General features: G+C 37.8%; 1 long non-coding RNA gene across 1 annotated transcript in view; it reads left to right on the plus strand.

The window, feature by feature from the left end:
- Positions 1-501: 501 nt before the first annotated feature.
- The window catches only part of LOC144581541 (uncharacterized), a 163,054-nt gene continuing 140,693 nt past the window's right edge, over positions 502-22,862 (plus strand). Inside the window, exon 1 of the long non-coding RNA XR_013532431.1 lies at positions 502-545. This is a non-coding gene — a long non-coding RNA (uncharacterized LOC144581541). The remainder of the gene's footprint in view (positions 546-22,862) is intronic.

A 22,862-nucleotide genomic window follows, 5' to 3' on the forward strand; every position in this document is an offset into this window, starting at 1 on the left:
TTACTGCATTGTATTTAAATATGATGTTAGATTATGTTTGTTAATATTTATTTAAAACGCTGGCATCAATACTCACAAGGGAGATTGGCCTATCATTTTCTTACTTGTTTGTTTGGGTGTATGTGCTTGTGTGTCTGTGTCTGTAGGTGCACATGCTCAATCTTTGTTAGGCTTTAGTTTCATTTCAAGTAGAATTGAAATTGTTTTTAAGATTTGAAAGAATTCCCCCATGAAATCATCTGGGCATGTGGTTTGGGATGGGATGGTTATAGTGGTTATAGCCAAACAATTTCCTCTATGTCTTATTTGGAAATCATACTGTTTACATTTTTCTATCCTTTCTGAGGTCTGTTTTGATAAAATATATTGTTAAGGAGTATTATCCACTTCATCAATGATTTCAAATTTATTGACATTTATTTACGCAAATTTATTTATTTTTTATTTTTATTATTTCTATTTACTTATTTATTTATTTATATATATATTTTATTGCACTTTAGGTTCTGGAGTACATGTGCAGAACGTGCAGGATTTTTGCATAGGTACGTACATGGCAATGTGGTTTGCTGCCTCCATCCCCCTGTCACCTATATCTGGCATTTCTACCCATGTTATCCCTCCCCAATTCCCTACCTGCCCCTGTAGCCTCCCCTTCTCCTCTCCAACAGACCCCAGTGTGTGATGCTCCCCCTTCCTGTGTCCATGTGTTCTCTTTGTTCAACACCCACCTATGAGTGAGAACATTCAGTGTTTGATTTTTTGTTCTTGTGTCAGTTTGCTGAGAATGATGGTTTCCAGATTCATCCATGTCCCTACAAAGGACAGGAACTCATCATTTTTCATGGCTGCATGGTATTCCATGGTATATATGTGCCACATTTTCCTTGTCCAGTCTATCATCGATGGGCATCTTGGTTGGTTCCAGGTCTTTGCTATTGTAAACAGTGCTGCAATGAACACACGTGTGCATGTGTCTTTGTGATAGAACAATTTACAATCCTTGGGTTATATACCCAGTAATGAGATGGCTGGGTCAAATGACATTTCTATTTGTAGGTCCTTAAGGAATCACCACACTGTCTTCCACAATGGTTGAACTAATTTATACTCTAACCAACAGTGTAAAAATGTTCCTGTGTCTCAACATCCTCTCTAGCATCTGTTGACTCCAGATTTTTTAATGATTGTCATTCTAACTGGCATAACATGGTATCTCAATGTGGTTTTTATTTGCATTTCTCTAATAATCAGTGATGATCAGCATTTTTTCATATGTTTGTTGGCCTCATGTATGTCTTATTTTGGAAAGTGTCTGTTCAAGTCCTTTGCCCACTGTTGAATGGGTTTGTTTGTTTTTTTCTTGTAAATCTGTCATAGTTCTTTGTAGATTGGATATTAGCCCTTTGTCAGATGGGTATATTGCCAAAATGTATTCCCATTCTGTTGGATGCTGGCTCACTCTAATGATTGTTTCTTTTGCTCTGCAGAAGCTCTGGAGGTTAATTAGATCCCATTTGTCTATTTTGGCTTTGGTTGCCAATGTTTTTGGTGTTTTGGTCATGAATTCCTTGCCTATGCCTATGTCCTGAATGGTTTTGCCTAGGTTTTCTTCTAGGGTTTTTATGGTTCTAGGTCTTATGTTTAAGTCTTTAATCCATCTGGAGTTAATTTTAATGTAAGGTGTTGAGAAAGGGTCCAATTTCTGTTTTCTGCACATGGCTAGCCACTTTTCCCAACACCATTTATTAAACAGGGAATCCTTTCCCCATTGCTTGTTTTTGTCAGATTTGTCAAAGATCAGGTGGTTGTAGATGTGTGGCATTGCCTCCAAGGCCTCTATTCTGTTCCATTGGTGGTCTATATCTCTGTTTTGGTATCAGTACTATGCTGTTTTGATTACTGTAGCCATGTAGCATGGTTTGAAGTAGTGTGATGCCTCCAGCTTTGTTCTTTTTGCTTAGAATTGACTTGTCTATGTGGGCTCTCTTTTGGTTCCATATGAAGTTTAAGGTGGCTTTTTCCAGTTCTGTGAAGAGGGTCATAGGTAGCTTGATGGGGATAGCATTGAATCTATAAATTACTTTGGGCAGTATGGCCATTTTCACAATATTGATTCTTCCTAACCATGAACATGGAATGTTTTTCAATCTGTTTATGCCCTCTCTTATTTTCTTGAACAGTGGTTTGTAGTTCTCCTTGAAGAGGTTGTTTACATCCTTTGTTAATCATATTCCTAGGTATTTTATTCTCTTTGTAGCAATTGTGAATGGCAGTTCATTCTTGATTTGGCTCTCTTTAAGTCTGTTATTGTTGTGTAGAAATGCTTGTGATTTTTGCACACTGATTTTGTATCCTGAGACTTTGCTGAAGTTGCTTATCAGTTTCAGGAGATTTTGGGGTGAGACTATGGGGTCTTCTAAATATATAATCATGTCATCTGCAAATAGAGACAATTTCACTTCCTCCTTTCCTAATTGAATATCTTTATTTCTTTTTCTTGCCTAATTGCTCTGGCTAGAACTTTCAATACTATATTGAATAGGAGTGGTGAGAGAGGGCATCCTTGTGTAGTGCCAGATTTCAAAGGGAATGCTTCCAGTTTTTGCCCATTCAGTATGATATTGTCTGTGGGTTTGTTATAAATAGCTTTTATTATTTTAAGATATGTTCCATCAATACCTAGTTTATTGAGAGTTTTTAGCATAAAGGGCTGTTGAAGGCCTTCTCTGTGTTTTTTGAGATAATCATGTGGTTTTTGTCTTTGGTTCTGTTTATGTGGTGCAATATGTTTATAGGCTTGCATTTATTGAACCTGCATTGCATCCGCAGAATGAAGCCTACTTGATCATGATGGATAAACTTTTTGACATGCTGTTGCAATTGGTTTGCCAGTATTTTATTGAAGATTTTTGCATCTATGTTCATCATGGGTATTGGCCTAAAGTTTTCTGTTTTTGTTGAATCTCTGCTGGGTTTTGGGATCAGGATGATGTTAGTATCACAAAATGATTTGGGAAGGATTCCCTGTTTTTGTATCGTTTGGAATAGTTTCAGAAGGAGTGGTACCAGCTTCTCTTTGTATATCTGGTGGAATTCAGCTGTGAACCCATCTGGACCTGGGCTTTTTTTTGTTGTTGTTGGTAGGCTATTAATTTCAGCCTCAACTTTAGCCCTTGTTATTGGTCTATTCAGGGTTTTGACTTCTTCCTGATTTAGGCTTGGGATGGTGGAAGGGTCCAAGAATTTATCCATTTTTTCAAGGTTTACTGGTTTGTGTGCATAGAGTTGTTTGTAGTAGTCTCTGATGGTAGTTTGTATTTCTGTGGAATCAGTGGTGCTATCCCCTTTATTGTATCTATTTGATTCATCTCTCTTTTCTTTTTTATTAACCTGACTAGTTGTCTATTTTGTTGATCTTTTTAAAAAAAATCAGCTCCTGTATTTATTGATTCTTTGAAGGGTTTTTTTGTGTCTCTATCTCCAGTTCCGCTCTGATGTTAGTTGTTTCTTGTCTTCTGCTAGCATTTGAGTTTTTATTATCTTGCTCCTCTAGCTCTTTCAATTTTGACAATAGGGTATTGATTTTAGATTTTTCCTTGCTTCTCATGTGGGCACTTATTGCTATGAATTTCCCTCTAGAGACTGCTTAAATGTGTCCCAGAGATTCTGGTACATTGTGTCTTCATTCTCATTGGTTTGGAAGAACATCTTTATTTTTGCCTTCATTTCATTGTTTATCCAGTTGACATTCAGGAGCCAGTTGTTCAGTTTCCATGAAGTTATGCAGTTCTGAGTTATTCTCTTAATTCTGAGTTCTACTTTGATTGCACTGAGGTCTGAGAGACTGTTTGCTATGATTTCCATTCTTTTGCATTTGCTGAGTGATTTACTTCCAGTTATGTGGTCAGTTTTAGTGTAGGTGTGATGTGGTGCTGAGAAGAATGTGTATTCTGTGGATATGTGGTAGAGAGTTCTGTAAATGTCTATTAGATTTTCTTGGTCCACATCTGAGTTCAGGTCCTGGATATCCTTGTTAATTTTCTGCCTCATTGATCTGTTTAATAGACAGTGGAGTGTTAAAGTCTCCCACTATTATTGTGTGGGAGTCTAAGTCTCTTTGTAGGTCATTAAGAACTTGCTTTATGTAGCTGGGTGCTCCTGTATTGGATGTGTATATATTTAGGATTGTTAGCTCTTCTTGTTGCATTGATCTTTTTACCGTTTTGCAATACCCTTCTTTGTCTCTTTTGATCTTCATTGGTTTAAACTCTATTTTATCAGACACTAAAATTGCAACTCCTGTTTTTTTTTCTTTTTTTTTTTTTGCTCTCCATTTACTTGGTAAATCTTCTTCCATCACTTTATTTGAGCCTATTTGTGTCCTTGTATGTGAGATGGGTTTCCTGGATACAGCACACCAATGGGTTTTGATCTTTTATCCAATATGCCAGTCTGTGTCTTTTGATTGGGGCATTTAGTCCATTTACATTTAGGGTTAATATTGTTATGTGTGAATTTGATCCTGCCATTTTGATGCTAGCTGGTTGTTTTGCCCATTAGTTGATGCAGTTTCTTCATTCTGTCGATGCTCTTTACCATTTGGTACATTTTTGGAGTGGCTGGTACTGGCTGTACCTTTCCATGTTTAGTGCTTCTTTCAGGAGCTCTTGTAAGGTAGGCCTGGTGGTGATGAAATCTCTCAGCAATGCTCGTCCATAAAGAATTTTATTTATCCTTCAGTTATGAAGCTTAGTTTGGCTCAATATGAAATTCTATGTTAAAAGTTCTTTCCTTTAAGGATGTTGAATATTGGTCCCTACTCTCTTCTGGCTTGTAGGGTTTCTAATGAGAGATCTACTCTGAGTCTAATGGGCTTCCCTTTGTGGGTAACCCAACCTTTCTCTCTGGCTGCCCTTAGCATTTTTGTCCTTCATTTCAACCCTGGGGAATCTGACGATTATGTGCCTTGGGATTGCTCTTCTTGAGGAATATCTCTGTGGTGTTCTCTGTATTTCCTGGACTTGAATATTGGCCTTCCTTGCTAGGTTGGAGAAGTTCTCCTGGATAATATTCTGAAGAGTGTTTTCCAGCTTGAATTCATTCTCTCCATCTCATTCAGGTATACCTATCAAACATAAGTTTGGTCTTTTCACCTAATCACATATTTCCTGGAGGCTTTGTTCATTTTTTTAACTTTTTTTTCTCTAATCTTACCTTCTCATTTTATTTCATTGAGTTGATCTTCAGTCTCTCATATCCTTTCTTCTGCTTGGTCAATTCGGCTATTGAAACTTGAATATGCTTTCTGAAGTTCTCGTGTTGTGTTTTTCAGTTTCATCAAGTCATTTATATTCTTCTCTAAGCTGTTTATTCTCGATAGCATTTCATCAAACTTTTTTCAGTGTTCTTAGTTTCTTTCCACTGGGTTAGAACATGTTCTTTTAGCTCAGAGAAGTTTATTATTACCCACTTTCTGAAGCCTGTTTTTGTCAATTCATCAGACTCATTCTCCATCCAGCTTTACTCCCTTGATGAAGAGGAGTTGTGATCCCTTGGAGGAGGAGAGGCATTTTGGTTTTGGGTGTTTTCATCCTTTTTGCTCTGGTTTCTGCCCATCTTTGTGGATTTATCTACCTTTGGTCTTTGTAATTCGTGACTGACTTTTGGATGGGGTTTGTGAGTGGACGTCCTTTTTGTTGATGATGAAGTTATTTATTTCTGTTTTTTAGTTTTCCTTCTAGTAGTCAGCCCCCTCTGCTGTAGGACAGCTGAGGTCTACTCCAGACCCTGTTTGGCTGGGGATCACCTGCATTGGCTGAAGAACAGTAAGAGTTGCTGCCAGTTTCTTCTTCTGTTATCTTTGTCTCAGAAGGATACCCACCAGATGTCAGCCTGAGCTCTCCTTTATGAGATGTCTCTTTGGATATGCAGGGGTTGGGGAGCTGCTTAAGGAGACAGTCTGTCCCTTATAGGAGCTCAAGTGCTGTGCTCTGAGTTCCATTGTTCTGTTCAGAGCTGCTGGGCAGGTATGTTTAAGTCTGTGGCAGTGGAACTTATAACCACCTTTTTTTCCCAGATGCTCTGTCCTGGGAAGGTGGAGCTTTATTTATATGTTCCTGATGTGCTGCTGCCTTTTTTCTGAGATGCCCTGCCCAGGAAGGAGCTAGCCTAGTCACAGTCTGCCAGCAGAGGTACTGCTGAGCTGCCATGGGTTCTGCCCAGCTGCTATGTGAACTTCCTTGCGGTTTTGTTTATAGAGGTATAATTAGAACTGCCTTGGTAATGGCATTCTGCCTCACTAATGGACTGCTTGGGTAATGGTGAACTGCCTCAGTAATGGCAGACTACCTCAATAATGGCAAACTGCCTCAGTAGTGGTAGACTGCCTTGATATTGCTGGATGCCCTTCCTCCCACAGAGCTGGAACATCCCGGGTCCAGCTGTGCTTGCTGTGAAACTCTCAATCCAGAATGATTCATATTGCTGGTCTTTGTGGGGGTGGGACCTGCTGAGCTAGATTACCTGGCTCCTAGTTTCAGCCTCCTTTTTTTAGTTGAATGGGCCACTCTGTCTCCCAGGCATTCCAGGTGCCAGTTGAAATGGCCACCCAGATTTGTGTGAGTTTTTGTGTGGAGACTTGCTATGCTGGCTGAAACAGCCATGCTGGAAACTTGTGGCACTTTCTTCCTGGGTATCTCCTGGTCTATGGGCAGTAAAAACTCTTTTGGAAATGCGGTGATCACTCACCCTCTGCATTCTCACTGGGAACTACACTCGAGAGCTGTTTTGATTTGGCCATTTTGGATTCTCCCCCTTGCAAAATTATTTCTTACTTTGAAGTTATTTCCCTTTTGTAATTTTTATTTTTAATGTTTATGTCCTCTTGTTCTTCATTAGGTTAGAAAGTTTATCCTTTATTTTTAAAATAATGATCTTTCCAGAGGTCAAAAGGATATTTATACTCTTAAAGAAAGAAAGAAATATTAAAAAAAATATATTTATTCATTTGGGTAGAAAATACAGAAAGTATAAACCAGAAACTAATTAGTTTGCTTATCAACATGGATGGATAGTAACAAGGTGAAAAGAATGAAGGCATGAAAATGGGGCATAAAGGTAAGTGGGGAGCAATACATTTTTCTATAGCTTTAACTTTTAGAATCATGATAATTTTTGAGATATTTAAAAATTAGTTAAAATCCATCAGAATGGAGGTATAATCCAAACTAGAATATGAAAATACAAATAAACTCTAACTGTATTACAAATGAATAGGTTAATCACAGTAAAAGGGAAGGAGAAGAAAATTAACTTTGGAAATAGTATTTTTATTGCCTACTACAAGGCTAAAGACAAAACTAACTTTACACAAATTTTGTACTCTAGCCTCTAAATTTGGTTCTCATGGGGATGTGGCAAGCAATTCTGAATCTACTTTATGTATATACTAGAATTGGACTAATGAATATTATAGGTAATGAAAGCATATTTTTCACTTTCAGGGAACAAGTTATAATAAGGAAAGGAGGAAGGAAAGGGAAAGGGAAAGCCTTGTGGTATATTAGATTAGAATTATAAATATCAAAATGAACTTAGAGTTGTGACTATAAATACACAGACAAAGAAATAAATATAGATGTGCATATCCATAAGTTATCATACATGCATATCTTTCCTGGCTATGCCCAATGAGAGGGACTAGGTACTCCAATAGCACTGTGCACACCTGGCACTCAGTTTATGGCTTCTATATATCATCCTCCAACAGCAGGAACCAGAGCTCCTTTAAGAAATATGATAGTGGATTCTAGTGATGTGGTAGGAAAATATAAGGTGAGCCTGGATAATATTGTGGTTTCAGAAGTAGGAAAGTATTTAAGAAAGGATGAGGACGTGTTTGAGAGGACACTGGAAATACCTTCAGGATCCTTCCCATGTCCAAAGCTGAAACAATTTGCACAAAAAAATTAATAATGACAGATTGCATTACAACCTGTAGAATAAAACAAATCATTCATGAGTTCACACTTATATAAATATATGATTGAATAAAGAAGCCAACAAAATTGAAGAAATAAGTACTTAGGGGAAAGAGATAGATCTTTCTTACAATGGCAGTCTATTGATAAATATAGAAGGAATGACAGAACTAGAAAGCACCACTAACCAGAGACTACATGTTTTCTAATTATATTTTTTAGTGTGTTCTGAATCATTGTTTTATTTTCTTTTCCATGGACTCCAATCATGCAATTGCTATATCTTATCCTTTTTTCTATACCTGTCCTTAATTATCAGTACTTTTAAACTCATTTTTATCTTTCCCACTGCTGCATACTATTTCTCTTAACTGAAAGACATACAGTGTCCCTTCTCTCTTTTGCTCATTCAATATTGAATGGTTTTCATTTTTATTATTTTACTTTATATTTATTACTAAGCTCTGCCAGTTCACTTTAAATCTCCAATCTCACCACTCAATTCCTGAGGCTCTGCATCTCTGCTTTGTAGTATCCTTTTAGAGGCATAATTATATTCCTTATATTTTAAAATTCATAATATGTCTGTTCATATTTTCTATCTCCTCCATAGTAACACTTTCCTAGTAAGTGTTTTTTATCTATTGGTGAGTGTTGCTGCTCTTCTCCATATTCTTTTCCATAGTATTTTTTGCTTTCTTAAAAATTTATCATTATATTATTTGGATTTTCTTTGTACAGATATTTGCAGGAGATGCAGTGTTGGGGTGTGGCAGATAATCAGGGTAGTTTTCTTCTGCCATAAAGACAGGCTGTTTCCTGCAGAGATGGCCTATTTCTGTGATTATCTGCACAGCTCTGTCTTCTCCCAAACTGATCTTGGTCTGCTCGCCTAAATTCTCACATGCACTGCTGCAAACACCCTTGTTTGCACTTTGAGTAAGACCCTTACAATCAGATACCATATTTTTTGTTGGCATGTTCTTTGAATTTCCACTGATGGGTCTTGTCAACATTTGCCATGCATTGCCTCTTCGCGTCCTTCCATGTGGCTTCTGATCTCAACTACTTTTTGCAGCTACTTTTTGGAGTCTGCAGATATAACTTTCTTTTAGTTTCATTAAAAATAGAGTTTGTGATGAGTTTTGCAATCTCCTTGTTGCTTTTTTTTAAATGATTTTTTTAGGAGAAAAAGAAAAACAATTGCTTATGTTGTTTTGTTTACATTAGAATTATTATTTTTTTAATTATAGAACTGTTTCTTAGGTTTTTAAATAAGTTGTTAGTTGTACATTACCTTGAACAAATGACTAAACTCTTGTAAGCTTCAGTTTCTTCATCTTTAAAATGGGGATAATATTAGTGCTTTTGCCTAATGTGGTGGTGAGGACTGAATGAGATAACGTGAAGTATTTAATAGGATGCTTGTCAGATAATAAGTAATCAATAATTATAGCTAATGAGATAATCTGACCAAAATACATTTCTATTTGGGATTTGGCATCACTAAGAAATCTGGGTCTTGGTAGGTTTGACTTAATTTTTCAAGATTTATACTGTTGAATTTTTAACATTTATTTATGCCTATAATAAAAGAAAGAAATCCAACAAATCACATGTTAGCACATTTTCTGAGTGTGGTAGACTCATCGAATGTCAGGCTGGATATGGCCGGTCATGGTGGCTCATGCCTGTAATCATAGCACTTTGAAAGGCTGAGGTGGGTGGATCACTTGAGCTCAGGAGTCCTAGACCAGCCTGGGCAACATGGCAAAAACCCATCTCTACCAAAACTATAAAAAATTAGCCAGGCGTGGTTGTGCACACCCATGGTCCCAGCTACTCGGCAAGCTAAGGTGGGAGGATCGCTTGAGCTCAGGAGGTGGAGGTTGCAGTGACCTGAGATCACACCACTGCACTGCAGCCTGGGTGACAGAATGAGATCCCATCAAGAAGAGAGAGCCAGGATATGAAGAAAAGCTTTGCTTGGCAGAGAAGACACTCTAATTTATGGCAGTGGTGTTTATTAACCAAGAAGGGCCTCCCCTAAAGAGCTTCCTACAAAAGACACATGCCCTTGCTGCCCTCACAATCTACAGAGTTAGAATCAGTGGGTGATGTGGGCATGTGCAGGCTGCAGAAGCTCCCCTGGTGACTCAAATATGCATCAAAGGTTTATGGCCTCATCAGCTTCTACTGGAATAACTGCAGCAATGTCTTTACTGCATTCTACTGGCATATATTCCTCTCCAGTTCATCCCACACCCAGTTGTTCAGTAACCTTACCCAGATTCCATTTTCTTAATCACATAGCGTATGCTGTCTTGTACTGCACCTTGGGTTACAGCATAGAAAGAAGGCCTTTAACAATAACTTTTCGCATACTTGACATTGAATGTATAACTTAAACTTGAAGCCTTGGTTTTCTCATGGTTTTGTGCATCTGTCCTTTTTCACTAGTGAGACTATACAGTAATAGGAATATTTCTTAGATTTCTCTGAATTCCTTAGGATCCTCAATCAGTATCAAACCCTAAAATGGCAGTGCTAGAGATGATTAGGCGTAAAGGAAAAAAGAGAAAGATGGGCTTCTATTGAACATAGTCACACATAGATTTAATAATTTGCTTCTTTTATTGTTGATAACAAATGTTTCCCCAGTTAGGGTAGGAAGAAGGGGACAGTTTTATTACTTTAACCTGTTTGCAGTCATTCTGCACACATCTAACACTGTCAGTTGTTCCTACTAGGTGCTCAATAATTGCTTGAAGAATTAACATCATGAGTATAGATGGATTATAACAGGGGAAAGGGAAAAAAAGCAAAAGCAAAGCTCTATATTTTAATCACAAAATTTTTCTTTTTTTTTTTTTTTTTTTTGAGATGAAGTCTCACTCTTGTTGCTCAGGCTGGAGTGCAATGGCACGATCTCAGTTTACCACAACCTCTGCCTTCCAGGTTCAAGCGATTCTCCTGTCTCAGCTTCCTAAGTAGCTAGGATTACAGGCATGTGCCACCTCACCCAGCTAATTTTGTATTTTTAGTAGAGACAGGGTTTCTCCATGTTGGTCAGGCTGGTCTTGAACTCCCGACCTCAGGTGATTCACCCACCTCAGCTTCCCAAAGTGTTGGGATTACAGGCATGAGCCACTGTGCCCAGTCCAATTTTTTCTTATTGCTATGTGAGTGGGGTGCTTTCCCATATTAAGAACCCATGCACACCAGTTTGTGTAAGACAGAGATCCTGTCCTCTAGCTAGTCATAAAGAACGTGAAATAAAACTGGATTCTTTGTGAGCATCAGACCTTATGTTTATTTTTGTTCTAGATTTTAGACCCAATTTTATGACCCAGAATATGCTTATTAGAATGGGCAAAGGGTTTACTTTCAGTTCCAGTTACTTTAAGTACAGTCTTATTGATGTTTATTATACATTTTATTATTAATTACATGTTTCCGCTAAAGGATCTATTCTGTAAACAAATTCAGCTTTTGATTTTAAAAATTCAGTTGAGGTGAGTAAATTTAAAGGGAACTTTCTGGTTTGTTCCTCACTCAATTATTAATAACCACTATAATCATTGTGATGCATTTCAATGTCTGATTTGGGCTCTTGCTATATGAATCTTTCAATTCAAAACTAGATTCTTATTTTTACTTTCTCTTCTTTAAAATGAGGAAGCCATATCCTTGCAATACATTTTTATTTCCTTTATTCAGGGATGGAGAACACCAGCTGTGTTTAGCCTGCCTGAGTTTCAAAATCTTACCTGGGGTGTGAAGAAATAGAGCAGTATCTTGGTCTCTGAATGAGATGGTTACTGAAGCTATCACATGCTGCCACTGTAAGCATCCCCAGCTACAGCATTTATTGATGCAAAGAAAAAGCAGCAATACTGGGAAAAACTAGGGCGATCAAAAAATCTCTTTGCTTCAGGGATTAGGTGGTGTCAGACATCTCAATTTAAAGAGAACCCCTGTCTGGATTGAGAAAGTGTGCTATTTTATTCCTACGATGGATTTGGGGTTCTGGGATGTGTGTGTAGTAATTTTACAAGAAGTGGTCTGCTCAGAAAAGGCCTTCTCATTATGTTAACGGCAACACATGTTTTGTGAGGGCAGGGAAGGAAGGTACAGATGGATCACATGGTTAATTCAGCTAAGGGGCCAAATCAGTGCTCAGTGGCTTCTTCTGAAGGCACCCAGTTTGAAAGTAGAAAGTGACTTGTCCATTTTAAAAGCAGGGAGGGGCAGTGAGAAAGTTCTTTGGAAATTAAATCTGTTTAATATGGCAAAAAAGCTTTAAAGATAACAAAATAACAGTGCTGTTTCCACAGACCAACTCTTTTGCTAAGCAAACACCAAAAACATAATTCAATTTCCCAGATGCAAGGACTAGTTTTCAAAAGATAGATTCAGGTTACCCTGGAAAGCTCCCAAGCAAATGATGTGTCTTTATTCGAAGCAAATGAAGAAAAAAGAGAACTGTGGGGGAGTGGAAGCTACATAATTGTATTAAAACATAAACTCAGCAGTTCAGATAGGGATTCTGGGGAGGGATAGTTGCCCTGGCTTTGGGAGGAGAAAAACTGCGATTAGAACCACTTGATAGGGTAACCTCATTGGTGAATGAGAAGATGATGGGGAAAGACACAGATCTTCAACTCAAGAATTCATCCAGGATTGGATTTAAACTAGATTTTCTGTACTCCGGGGACCCGAAAGACTTTAGCGTTCAGCTCTCTGGCAGGGGAAGCAGACGAGCATAATTTTTAGCAATGCAGACACTGGGTCCTGGAAGCCTTGGAGTTAAATTTTATGACTCCACTCCCTAATAGTTGGGTGATGTTGGACAACTTCTTTGCTTTTGTTATCTTGTCTTTAAATGAGGATAGAAACCAGTGCATATTTCATAAGGTTTGAGGAAAGATGGAAAGCACTAATGCGTCCAAAGCATTTAGCAGATTGCTCAGCATATAGTTAGAATAGATACATGTGAGTTCTGTGATATACTGCTATTATAAGATAGAAGTTCTGATAATAATAATAACATTGAAGATTTAAGCTTCAGAGCCTTCCTTGTTTAAAATGACCACCTCCACTAACAGTTTTCTCTTGTATATTCACTAAATGTTTCATCAATCTAGTCTTTGGAATAGTTTTTCTATACTTAAGTTTCCCAAGAAGGACCTATATCAAGGAACTTGTATTGAAAGCATACATTTATTTGTCTGGAGCCAGAGATATCTGTGATGGTGAAAAGGCAGATTCTTCCATTTGAGTAATTTATAATTGGCAGGGGATATATGTGGTTAAAAAGACTAATTAAACTTAGTTCTAGGTATCTGAGAGAAGTAGGGTTCCGGAAAGACTTTGTAGAAGAAACACCATCAAAGATGAGACCTGGAGGATAAGTAGGAATTACCCAACTGAAGGGCCTGGATGAGAACAGGGAGCACAGCTCCAGGAAGGAAGAGATATTTACAAAGGCAATGAAGTGGGAAAGTGCTTGGGTCACCATCCAGTGTGGTTGGTAAGGGATAAAGAGAAGAGTGACCAGGATTAAGAGGCTGGTTGGGCTCTGTTGACTACTTTTAAAGAGTATTCATTTTACTCTGAGGGCAATGAAGAGAATGGGCCAGAGAAAATCCTGACCCATTTAAATGGAAACCGTGGTCTACGTTTTTTCATGCGATTTTACTTTTAGTTATTCCATTTTACCCTCATAACATGTCTAAGACATAGAGATGGACAGCCGTCTCTCCCCTTTGGTTGCCAAGGAAACAGCCTGAGAGCCTCCTCCCTGGTCACATGCCAAGTTCCACTTTACCAGGCAGATGGTGACAGAAAAGCATCTCTTCCTTTATCTTCCCAACACAACCTCTTTCCTCAGGTTTAATTGATGGGATGTTGACTCGGATATTGTTCAAGGAGAACAATTTGTAGCACAGCACAAGTTCTTTAGGAAGAAAGGTGACAGAATATGAACTCCTACAGCTCCCAAATTGCCTGATTCCATGAAGCTCAACATACCTTGACCTGCCTTCCCCATTCAAAAGCTGGGGTTGGGCTGTTCTCCTTGAAACCCATTGAGGAAGCCATGAGAGGTTACCTCCATGATTCCCTCAAATCTTCCTCTATTGCCACAAGAAACTGTTAAAAAATTTGAAAAAGGTCTAAGTGCAGCAGTACATTGAACACAGGTATCAAAAAGTCCCCAAATACCTCTTTTAGGAAATAGTATTTAATTGGAGAACAGATAGCCATAAGTATACACATACATACATATATGTCTATATACATATGCAAATGAGGAATGGCAAACCAACATTAAAAATAGGACCATGCCCAGCTTGAGACGTTTCCAGTCAACAGAATACTCTGCATTTTCTTTATCATTTGAATGATTTATCTCTCTCTCCCTTTTTTTTTTTTAAATACTGGGCATTTCTCTGTCACTGAGGCTGAAGGGGAGTGCAGTGGTGTGACTTAGGCTCCCTGCAACCTCCGCCTCCTGGGCTCAACCGATCCTTCCACCTCCGCCTCCTGGGAGCCTTATGATTAGTTGGGACTACTGGTGTGCATGACCACACTTGGCTAATTTTTGTATTTTCTGTAGAAACGGGGTTTTGCCATGTTGCTCAGGCTGGTCTCGAGCTCCTGGGCTCAAGCGATCCACACACTTCGGCCTCACAAAGTGCTGGGATTACAGATGTGAGTCGCTGTGCCTAGTTTCTTGGTTTTTTAATCCTTAGGAAAGGTCAGTGTATTCCTGAACAAGGGTCAATCCTGAGAACCAGTGAGGACAAGTAACTAGAAAATAATTGCTTAAACAGTCATTTTTTAAAAATGACAAGCTTCTGGATTAGGAGGATGTTACATTAGTTATAGGGAATAAGGATGTTCTTTCTAGATATAAGATATAACTGCTAACTAGAGTGAACTATATAAATCATTGTTAAACTTTTGAAAAACTAATTTATATTTTAAAATAATTTTAGAGTTAGAGAAGAGTTACCAAAATAGAATAGCCTTCATGTAGCATACACTTATGCTAACAGCTTACTTTTGGTTCAGTGCTATTAACCAAAGTATAGCACTTACCTGGATTTTACTAATTTTTCCAGTGATGTCCTTTATCTGTTCCAGGATCCCACATTACCTTTAGTTTTACTTTTCCTTATTCACTTCAGTTCTGTGACAGCTCCTCCATCTTTCCTTGTCTGTCATGACCTTGACACTTTTGAAGAGCACTTGTTAGTCATTTTGTAGAATGCTCTGCAATTTAGGTTTGTCTGACATTTTCCCTGGATTATGTAGACGTTATGCATTGTTGAGAATGCTACAACAGACATGTGCCCTAGGGCATATGTGACATCAATCTATGTTACTGGTAGTATTAACCCTGATCGCTTAGCTAACCATATATCACCTGGCCGTCTGCCTGGACTCTCTTCTGTAGATTTACTATTTTTTCTCTCTAAAATTACTAAATATTTTTGGGAATATATTCTGAGTTCATGCAGATATTTTATTTCTGTGTAAACTCACTCACCAACTCAATTATCCATTGGTGGATCTTGCCTGCAACAATTATTATGGTGGAATTCTAATGGTGATCTTCTATTTCTTCCATTCCTTTTACATGTATTAATTGAAATTTTGTAAGAAAATGTCATTTCTCGTTTATTTATTCCATATGAACTCTGTTTTTATTTTTGTTCTTTGGATTATAATCCAGTATTATAATGACTTATTTTGTTGCTGGATTGTTCCAATTTTAGCCATTGACAGCGTTTTTAGGTTGGCTCCTGTGTCCTTCCAGTGTGCCTCCATTAAAAGAAAACTGTTTAAGCACTTCCTTACTTTCTTACGCCACAAGATACTCCAGGCTCAATGTGTATTTTCCCCTACTCTAACCCAGAAAGGATCCCAGTTCTTCAAGGAGCCTGGCTCCTTTTATTAGAGAATTTAAAAAGCCAAGGTCTGGGTATAAGGTATAATTATGGCTACTGAAGTGTCACTGTTTCTAGGTCCCCTCAGTGGGTCATTATTTTTTTTTTTCCGGAGTCTCGCTCTATTGACCAGGCTTGAGTGCAGTGGAGCGATTTTGGCTCACGGCAACCTCTGCTTTCGTGGTTTAAGTGATTCTCCTGGTTCAAGCAATTCTCCAGCCTCAGCCTTCCATGTAGCTGGGACTACAGGCACCACCACCATTCCCTGCTAATTTTTTGTATTTTTAGTAGAGAGTTTCACCATGTTAGCCATAATGGTCTCGATCTCCTGACCTCGTAATCTGCCCACCAAGGCCTCCCAAAGTGCTGGGATTACAGGCATGAGCTACCATACCTGGCCCTCAGTGGGTATTGTTAGGAAATATTTGTATTAGTAGGTGTGCTAACTCATACATATATACACATCTATATTTCTTTCTCTAACCTTTACCTGTATTTATCTATTCATTCTATAGAATTTCTAACCCATACCCTTGTGTTAAACAAATTTACCAGCCAGAGTACAGTATGTGTTTAGGTTTTTCTGACTTTAGCTTAACAGTATCCACTCAAAATATTATGCTTGAAGAATATTTTTTAATCTTTTTGGTAAACAGATATGCTCCAATAAAGTTCACTTTTTGTTTGCTGAGAAAGTCTTTATTTCTTCTTCATTTTCAGAAGATATTTTTGGTAGATATAGAATTCTGGGATGACAGTTATTTCTTTTTCTATCCGCACTGTACAGTGCTTTAAAGGTATCACTCCATTGTCTTCTGGCTAGCGTGATGTAAATGAGACGTATGCTGTAATTCTTACCTTCATTCCTCTGTATGTAATGTCTGATTTTCTCTAATTATCTTTAAGACTTTACCATTGTTTTTTTGTTTACAGCAACTTAAATATTAAGTGCTTAGATATGTGAGATTTTTAAAAAATAGTTTTCAGCCATTATTTCTTCAAATATTTCTTGTTCCAATGTCTTTTTCTTCCCCTACTGGAATTCCAATTATGTGTATTTTAGAGTGATTTCAGTGATCACAGATCTTAAATGTTTGGTTCTGTATTTATTTCCTCATTCATTTTTCTCTTTGTGTTTCAATTTGGGTAACTCTGTTGACCTATCTTCCAGTTCGCCAATTCTTTCATTAGCTGTGTTGTCTCCTTTTGAATCTGCTGGAGGCATTCTTAGTTGCTCCTCCTGTATTTTCCATTTGTACCCTTTTTACTTGATTCTTTCATGTAATTCCATTTCTGTACTAAAAGTACTCATCTCATTTTGCATGCTGTCCACCTTTCACTTTAGAGCTTTTGGCATATGAATCACTATTCTTTTAAATTTCCTGTCAGATATTACCAACACCTGTGTCATTTTTTTAGTCCAGTTTTGATTATTGCTCTGTTGCTTCTGAATGTGGTTTTCTTGCCTTTTTGCATGCTTTGTAAGTTCTTGTTGTTATTTGACATCTTGTGTAGTACAGTAGAGATGGAAATAAGTAGATTTTTAAATTTACATTGGCCATGTCTTTTCCTCTGCCAGGCTTTAAGTATGGGGATTTGAGTTATATTAGTGATTGGGTAGCATTAAGATTTTTGTTGTTGTTGTTACCGTGGTTACCTCAGTGTATTACGGGCTTTAAATTATTGTAGATATTCCTGTGGTTATAGTGCAAAAACAGAGAAATTTGTGTTCAATTCTGAATTTTAGGTCTTCCCTTTGTACTGTGCCTCATGAAGCATTTTTTTCCCACATGCCCATTTCTCTCCTGTTATTTTCCCAGCAGTATCCTGCTCTTATAATGTTATCTGAAGCATACCTGCTTAGTGATGATTGAATGTGGGAATGTGATCTCAATTGTTCTCATTAACCCCCAGTCATAAACATAAACCATATTCCAGGATCTTAGGTGTGTGGACGAATGGTTTTCTTTCCTATATAAGCATGTGCTCATATCTCTCCTCTTGTGTAGGCCTATCTCTTTAGATTTTGGCCCAGACTTTGCTACTTTAATTCTGTAGTGGATTTTTTAAACTTCATGAATTTGAAGTTTGTTGGGCTTTTTAATTTTGATTTTTGTAACTGTGAGCTGCACTCCTGGCTCTCTACCTCCTGGCACAGAAGCTGGAAATTCATTCAACCACTTTTGAGGGTGAAAGAGGTTGTTTTAAATAAGTATGTTAGGACCACATGTGTAAAATGGGATGTTTGGCCACTGCACAGGTAACTCTCATGAGGCAAAGGTAGCCTTCACTAGGTCTAGACAGCACGTCTGTTTGAGAAACCGAGTAAGCAAGAATGAGATTTGTATGTTAATTTTAGTTAAATCCAGAGCCTGGAACATACTTTGTGCTCAGTATGTGTTTGCTGAATGAAAGAAAATGTGAAAATAATCTAAGTCACATAAAACTCCGTGAAGAGCAAAGACAGGAACATTTTCTTCATAATACTTGAGTTTCTAAACTAGATGTTCTCCTTTGTCTTCACACACACACACACACACACACACACCCCTCATGCTCAGCTAAGATAATTTCCTCAGACGGATCCTTAGTTCATGCACTTTTAGGGATAAGTAAACCCATCTATCAGTGCTAAGGTAAAGATCTTTTTCTTTCTCTTTCTCTCCCTGGATTTCACTGCTTGAACCTCACACAGATAGCCTGGTTTCTTCTAGAGACAAAGTTACTGCATTATTTTATCCCTTGCAACCCTCTCAGAGGAAACCCAAAGGGCTGGCCTGTCCTTCTAGTGCCGTAAGTTGCAGAGACTTAGCCTTAACAACACGGGTGGTTAATTGTGCTCGCACAAAATCCAGTATGGATCTGAGGCCAGAACAGTGCTGCTCTGTGTTATTGTTCCCCCACCCTGCAGAAACATAGAATCACAGCACCGAGGCTGCAAAGAAATCTTAAAGACCAAACATACAATGGTCCTCAGCTTTTGCTCTGTCACAATACACAGGAGGGGTAATGTAGTCAAGGGCAAGAGTCTCTCATGTGTGTAGGTCAGGCAAGTTTACTCACTATAAAAATAATATGAGTTCTGGGTATATGCAATTTTAAAAATTTCAATTATCTGGGCTATTCCATATCCATTTAATAGTTTCTATTATTTGTAATCCAGGAACTAATACAGATCCAGTTTAATTTATAGGACTTAAAAACTAATCAAAAAAGTTCTGTATTATTAGTAACAAATTACCTGTGATAGCCCATGTGAGTGATTATAGACCTAGCAATGAGTCAAGAAGCAAAGTTAAAACTTCTTAACTAATCAACTCTTCACCTGAGATTTGAGACTCCTTTATATTTCTGCCAGTAGTTATTCATTCTCTACTTGCCTTGCTCCAGTAACAAAGGAGCTCACTTTTTCCTGAGAAAACTCTATTAATCAGCTCATTCAAGTGGAGGTGAAATTTATTTCCCCATAACTGGTTTTACTGTGTATCCTTAGGTCCTACGGAAAGTATCTGTGAGGAAGTCTTTGCATATGGCAGACATTAGCTCTTTCCCTGTGGTCTTAGCCAAACCTCTGATGACACCACTGGACTTGGTCTGTTACTGATCTTTACAGGAGATTTTGCTGGGATGATTAGCTTTCTAAAAGCAGGAGTAAAAAAGAACATTTTGGATCATGTCCAACCAAGAGAAGTGTGTGGAGCTAGTCTACTGGGAGAACTTAGTAGTAAGAAACACATAGAGAAGGTGCCCTTTGCCCTCTCTAAATATCACCAAATTCTAGTCTCACTTAAAGGGGCAGTAGATTCTGAGAAAGGAAAGTTATCTCTATGAAAATGTATGCGGATCCTCAGTATGAGGGCAAACAAAATTATTTTCTGGGCACAGCAAGGGTTTATAGGTAGAATAGTAGAATACTTAAGATACTGGATTTCAAAAACAGACTACCTGGGATCAAATCACAGCTCTGCCACTTACTAGTCATGTGATTTGGGGCAAATTCTTTAATATCTGTAAACATTAGCTTTTTAATCTGTAAATTGGGAATAATTAATAGTACCTATGTCTTAGGGTTATTATAATAATTAAATGTGATAAGACATGTACATGATCATTAACAAATATTATTTACATTTAAACCTTTAAATTCAAATTTAAGAAGATGGTATTGGTTGATTTCATGGATAAGATAGCCCATATTTTTCAAAAATTAAAAATGTATCCAAATTGAGAATAACACTCATTTAAATGGTTTCCTCCTTCTCTTTTTTCCCCTGGTTGACCAATGTTTGACAGCGTTGCCAATTTTATCTGGGGAGCTCTTAAAAAAATCTATAACTGTGAAATACAGAATTTACACCTAAGACTTAATGTTAATAAGCCCTTAGGTATAAATTGTGATTCAGATGCACGGGGCTTTTTTTCTCTGATACCGCATATACAACCTCCAAAATATTTTGAGCCAGCTCTTTGGATTAGAAATTCTGTGCAGACACAGACATCATTGTTGCTGGAGGGAAAACGTGAAAAGGCCAAAGTGAGAAAAATCACAGCCTGGGGATAAAAGAAGAATAAAGGGGAAAAACAATCGATATCTTTGTGAAGAGCAGTGAGACCAACATTGAGCTACCTGCGATGTTTATTATAAACTAGGGGCCAGTGAAATACATGTTCCCTGACAATGTCTTTCAAACTTTAACTGATAGTGTCTTATTGCTTGATTTAACTGAGGTTCACATTTTGCCATATATTTTACAAGCCAAAGTATTTTACTGTACATTTTTTCATCTCTTCTTCCTATTTTCTCTCGAGTTGTATGTTAGCCTTATTTATATAGGGTGTTTTATTGTTAGGCCTGTTGTGCTGTTTATTAACCTTATCCTTATTCGTTTGTAAAAACTCTTTACATGTCAAGGAAATTACTCCTTTTAGATGAATACATTTTCACATTTTATGTAGTATAAATAATGGCATAACAGTGTTTAAAATAAGACTCAGGGCAACATCTTTAAGGCCTAGAAAATGATTGCTTGTGTACGTGTTTATTTTAGATACCTTATTTGTAATATCAGCATACAGTCTCCCCAAATTAATACTTACCTCTAACGGAAAGTAAAAACAAAAGTTAAGCTTTTATTACTACTGCTGTTTTTTAAAAAGCACCTCTTTCTTATGAGGTTCTGTTAACCTAAGTGATACATGCATATCACTCTTATTCTGAGGCTTTCTAAAAATTTTATTTGTACATTTTAAACACATGTCAAAATTGCATAAGAATTTAGTTGAGAATTCCATGTTTTTATTTCATTCTAGGTATATAGTATTGAGCAATGATAGTATTTTGCTTAAGGAAACTGCATACTGTTGTTCCCAAGGTACTGTCTTATGTCCTAATACTGTTTGGATATAGCTGACTATAATTTCCTATTTCTCTTAATTTAATCAATAATATCTAGCACGATTTTGAACTTTGAGTGTTCAATAATGTTTCAATAAACTAATGATGATTCAATTAACTACCTAATTAATGATAGATTATTATTATTATTATTTTGAGACAGAATCTCGCTCTGTCACCCAGGCTGGAGGGCAGTGGTGCAGTCTTGGCTCACTGCAACCTCTGCCTCCTGGGTTCAAGCAATTCCCTGCCTCCGCACCCCCAAGTATCTGGGATTACAGGTACCCACCACCAAGCCTGGCTAATTTTTGTATTTTTAGTAGGGATGAGGTTTCAGCATCTTGGCCAGGCTGGTCTTGAATTCTTGACCTCGTGATCCACCCACCTCAGCCTCCCAGAGTGCTAGGATTACAGGCCTGAGCCACTGAGCCCGGCCTTATTTTTTGAGATGGAGTCTTGCTCTGTCACCCATGCTGGAGTGCAACTTGCAATCTCAGCCCACTGCAACCTCCACCTCCTGGCCTCAGCCTCCCAAGGTAGCTGGGATTACAGGCATGTGCTACCATGCCCAGTTTATTTTTGTATTTTTAGTAGAGACAGGATTTCATCATGTTGGCCAGGCTGGTCTTGAACTCCTGACCTCAGGAGATCTGCCTGCCTTGGCCTCTGAAAGTGCTGGGATTACAGGCATGAGCTACCATGTCTGGCCATGATTGCTTATTAGTTAGTGACTAAATTATCCACGTTTAACTACATTATTAATATTAATCATAGTAACAGTAGTCACAGAAGTAGTAGAATTGCTATTTTTAGCATTTTTTTCTGTATAATATTTTTTAAAAAGAAGATGTAATCAGTTTCCTAATCTGTAAAATAGGAACACTAATATGAGCAATAAAATAGGAACACTAATATGACTAATAAAAACACACTAATGTCTTTTTATGGGATTTTTAAAATCGTTCCCGAAACTTCCCACTTTAAATGCTCCGTCCTTTGCAATCAAATGCACTTCTTGCACTTCCTTTAGAAACAACGCTCACGCCTGTAATCCCAGCACTGTGGGAGGCCGAGGCGGGTGGATCACAAGGTCAAGAGATTGAGACCATCCTGGTCAAAAGGTGAAACCCCGTCTCTACTAAAAATGCAAAAATTATCTGGTCATGGTTGCGCTCCCTTGTAGTCTCAGCTGCTCGGGAGGCTGAGGCAGGAGAATTGCCTGAACCCAGGAGGCGGAGATTGCAGTGAGCCGAGATCGCGCCATTGCACTCCAGCCTGGGTAACAAGAGCGAAACTCCGTCTCAAAAAAAAAAAAAAAAAAGAAAGAAAGAAAAGAAAAAGTAAAGTAGAAACAATGACAGTGGTGCTCTATGGAATGTAAAAAGAATCCTCCAGCAGCGCTTAGCCAATGAACAACACAACTCATATATAATGGAAGGAAAAAAACTAGACAAATCTGATTGATCAGAACACATCTTAGGAAACGAGAAGACGATAAATCTCTCCCTGGGAACTCACATGCTCTGTACA

Source organism: Callithrix jacchus, chromosome 2 (assembly GCF_049354715.1).
Source record: "Callithrix jacchus isolate 240 chromosome 2, calJac240_pri, whole genome shotgun sequence".
Lineage (NCBI taxonomy): Eukaryota > Metazoa > Chordata > Mammalia > Primates > Cebidae > Callithrix > Callithrix jacchus.